Source organism: Ziziphus jujuba, chromosome 3 (assembly GCF_031755915.1).
Source record: "Ziziphus jujuba cultivar Dongzao chromosome 3, ASM3175591v1".
Taxonomy (NCBI): Eukaryota; Viridiplantae; Streptophyta; class Magnoliopsida; order Rosales; family Rhamnaceae; genus Ziziphus; species Ziziphus jujuba.
The window spans coordinates 12446588-12451350 of record NC_083381.1 but is presented as its reverse complement, the minus strand read 5'-3'; positions in this window follow the sequence as shown (position 1 = coordinate 12451350).

The following is a 4763-nucleotide window of genomic DNA, read 5'->3' as shown; positions in this document are numbered from 1 at the left end:
TTTCTGATGTCAAAATATATATAAGTCTATATTACCTTTATACGTGCAATAAACATAAATTAACATGTAATTGATCATAATAGATTTATGAAAATTCATGTTTTTCAAGTTTCCAACAACATATTAGTTTCAAAACATATTACAACCTTATAAGTACCTAATAATTCCTAGATTAATGCATACTTTAGCTATTGGCATAATCTAACTTTAGTCTAATTCTTTATCAAATTCCAATTCAATATTTATATCTTCATCCAACTCATCTTAATAAACTTTACAGTTTTAACAATTTTTTTTTTTAATTTCTTATCAATTGTTTTTAACATTTTTTAAAAAATAACCTTAGAAAAAAAAAAACTTTGAACAAAAAAGCTCTCGTATTTTGGTGCCTAGGCACGCACTAGGCGGTCAACACAACCTTGACCGTTTTTTTTTAAGTCTTGCTACTATGCGAGGCGTTATCTAAAAACATCACGCCTAGGCGGCTCCTTTTCCCGTCTTTTAGAACACTGGCCATAATATGAGTTTCTCTGCTATTTATATTTGAATAAGTTTTTTTTTTTTTCCTTCCTTCTTAACGTGTGTCTCGGGATATTTAAATTTAAAATCTAGATGATTGCTAGAGGAAACAAGAAAACAATCGATTTTTCACTCAAATTCTTTTGGATAATTGAAAGACAATAAATTCTCACATTGTCTTCAACGAAAAGATTCAAATTTTATACCAACTAAAAATAATCATGTACCTAAATGATCACAAAAATATATATATATATATATATATTTAACCAGTTTAGCAAAGTCAAAGCACAAAAAAAAATTGCCTATAATCAATCATTAACTGTTTCTTATAACTCTTTTAGAGATGACCTCCTTGTTAAGGTGAAGAAGAATAAAATGTTTAATGAATCACCTTGTAATACTTCTAATAGTTATAGCTTTTAAAATAAATGGTAAGTTAATATAGTATGAAAGACAAAAAAGATTTTAAAATTTTATAGCTTCATCTAAAAGTCTTGATAATTCCACCTAAGATAAAAAAGGAAAAAAAAAAAGAAAAAAGAAAAAAAGAACATGTAAAGATCCAAATGGCAACCATTCTCATTTAAGCTTTGAGAAATAGTGATCATGCTGAATTCTCAATTGCTAAAAAATTCTTAAAAGAAAATTGAAAAATAAAATTAAGAAGAAGGTCAAATATTTTGAAAGAAATGTAATTATGCTCACTTATTTAATAGTTGGGATGGAACTTGCACAAATATATTACTTTGCAGCATATTATATTTGTATTTATTTATTTTTAATTTTTGTTAGTTTATAAAAAAATACTGAAGAAGTGTTGGATGAGATTGCTAATCTCATGTAGGACAGTCGAAGAAACTTAATTAAAAATGTAAATTTTCTTTTATATCTTTTGCAGGTGTATAAAATTATAAATTATGGATTTTTTATTTTTTTATTTTTTTGGTTCGATTTGTTATTGGTGAGGAAGTCTATAAGATAGGTTGAAGAACCAGGGGATGACTTTTTTATTGTTAAAGATGTGACAGAGGGACAAGGTTGTTTTAGTGCTTCATTTTTTCTTTTATTATTATTATTTTTTGGAAGTAAAATATTGCTTGAAATTTATGTCTTTGCCATATTCTTCCCTGTGAAATTTCTCTTATCCATTTTCCAAATTTATATGATTTCAATTTCTTAAAGTGTCTTATGATGTGAAAGCACAAGGGAAAGATAGAAAAACTTTTTAATGGAATATGTCTAGTAGAATGTGAAAGCACAAGGGAAAGATAGAAAAACGTTTTAATGGAATATGTCTAGTCGCATCAAATATGATTAAAGCTGCACAAATGAAGTATAGGATTCAAGTTCATCAACAATTATCATATCACTCTATCCTAATCAGGACATATGGGAATAAGTAAGGATGAAATTGAGTATCCAATATGATTTTTTGACTAATGGTGGTTCATGACTGTTTTCTGCATCACCAATATTAAATTTAATTTGGTCTAATTTATTTAGACCTTCTAGTTTTATAAACTTTCATTTTCATAGAGCTTAATTTATTTTGTGTTAACCGTAGTTTATAAACAAATTTAATTGGATTAGAATGTATTAAATTGAAATTTAAGAATTTAAATTGCAATATTTTTGAATTTAAAAATCCAAAGTGTAATTTTTCTAAATATATGGTATTAATTGCAGTTAGCCATCAAATATAAAGGCATCCTTACAAAACGGACAGAGCAAGAAAGTGTGGGTGTTACTATACTCTCCCTATATTTGTATAGGTTTCAAATTTTAATTTTATTTTCTTTTGTCTATATATATATATATATATATATATAATATAACAAGTTTCAATATAACAGTCCAGACCATCCATATAAGATATTATCCTTTTTAGATCTGAAAAATTCTCTTATAATCCAACCTTCAAAATTTTAAAAAACCTCTAAAAAAAAAAAAATATTCACATCCACCTATAAAGAATTTTTCATTTTTCTTTCCAACAAATATGGGAGTTCACATTCAAAATCCAAAAAATCCGCCCATAAGATACATGTGTACCAAGTTTGAAAAGTTAATTTGGTATGGATAAAGATAAATCATGTGTATATGAAAATAATATATATATATATATATATATGACATATTAATGAGAGGTTGAGACCAGAAAAAAATAAAATAAAATAAGAGAACACAAACCGTTATGGGAACAACTGATATATTATACATTGCATATATAGATTTACAAGATTGGCCACGTGTAATCCAACAAGATTTCAGTTAAATAATCTATTATGCATAGTTTATTATTTTAAATAAATCATGCCATAAAAAACCAATTTGAAAAGAAGAAAAAAATAATAATAATTTCTGAAACATTAGTCTACTACTCTCAATGTGTATGTGTTCACAAGTCAAAAAGTAATTTTCAGTCCAGGGGAAAAAAAAAAAAAATTGAAAGGGCTATGAAGAAAAGAAAATAATTAACCAAAATTTTCGGTTCAGTAAAGTTATCATACTCTTTTGGAACTCTACCTGGCAAATCTCCCAATTCCTGCTCTTGATTGGGTTTTGGCTCTATACTACTCTCAATTTTGTTCAAGTTGGAGAGCAAATACAGTGAAAAATCCCAAGCCTTTTTTTTTTCTATTTGCAGTATTAGGCTCACTGGTCGATGAAGGAGCGCCTAATGGCATGGTGAGATGAAGCTGAGCAGTAAAAATGTATTATTTTTGAAAATAAATTATAAAATGTTTAAAATGTTTAATTTTGTTAATATTCTTGAGGTGACAAAGCAATAATGTTGCAATTTAAGATAATTGGCATGCCAGATTGCACCTCATTTTGGTATACAAGTTGATAGAGTAGTTGATGGGTGCAGCATTAGTGGTAGTGGTTTAGTTTATGGAAATTACAGAATGTAAATTATAAAAAGAAATATTTAAGAAGTGAAAATAAAAAATTTCTGTAAAATCTAAAATTAGTAAGAAAAGAATTTTCCTCTTCTGAAAAAACAATTAGCAAAGTAGAATGGTGACTTCTCATTGTTCCCATGTTAAAGATGGAAAAAAAAGATGGAAAAAGAAACATCAAAACCAACCTTCCGTGACTGTCAATTTTATTTAATACCCAAAAGGTAAAAGGGTATGCTTCTTTTCCTTGTCCTTTATTATTTATTTATTTATTTATTTATTTATTTTAATTTCATTTCCTTCTTCTTTACTCTGATTTTGATTTCATCTTTACTTAGAGTTTTCTGGGCATATTTTACAAATTATTTTTGCTTGCTTTTTGGTTAATGTAGATAATTGGTAACTTGATGATGTACCTTAAAACAAACAATTCTAGTTGTCAGTATAACTGTTTATGAAAATGTTTCTGACCAAAATAAACAATTCCAGGGTTATTTCTGAACAGTATTGTTGATAGAACAAAATGTCTATTATGTCTGGTAAAAGATTTGTCTTGTTAGTCTAGTAGATGCTCAATTCTTTGGAAATTATATATCTTGAAACTACCCATTTGGGATATTAACTGAATTTTAAGCTAGATTTCTGTGGGTTTTTTTTTTCTTTTTTTTTTTATGTGAAAAAGTGGATTATATTATTGGTTCTGCTCGAATCAAGACCTTATATTAAAGACAAAACAGTGTTACCAAATAAATTGTTCCCTTAGGGATTGAAGTAGTTCTTTGCTATTACTATAGTGCCTTCACAGAGACCGTTTGAAAATGCATGTTCATTTGGTGGGTGGTCCCATGCATTTGGAGGAATCCATTGTTAGGCCAACTTCCAGCTTAAGCTTTCAGGTCCAGACAGTGATTCAAGGTTGATCATGAATTTTCATGTTCAGGCTGGATAGCAATCTCCTATTTGTTGAGTAAGGTGACAATACCTTGATAATTACTTTCTTTTCCCAATGCGTTCATTGTGTATGATGGAAAGTTTTGGTTCTGTTGGAATTTTTATATATGGTCAAGCTGGTAAAACAAGTCAATTATTCTTATCCTTTGGTCAAGTTGATCATTGCGCTAATATTTACAAGTTCTCGTACTTGCCCTTAAAACGCTAAAAGTAGTGGCTTGCTAAATTTGTAAAGAGGTAAATATGTTGTGTTAATTGTTTAGCAAATACTTTCTTGATCATCCTAAATACTTTCTTGATTATCCTATAGTATTGAAACTAAAAAAATCATCTATTAGGCATCATTAGAAAACTTATAGAGAAATGCTAGATATACTGTCGAAAAAT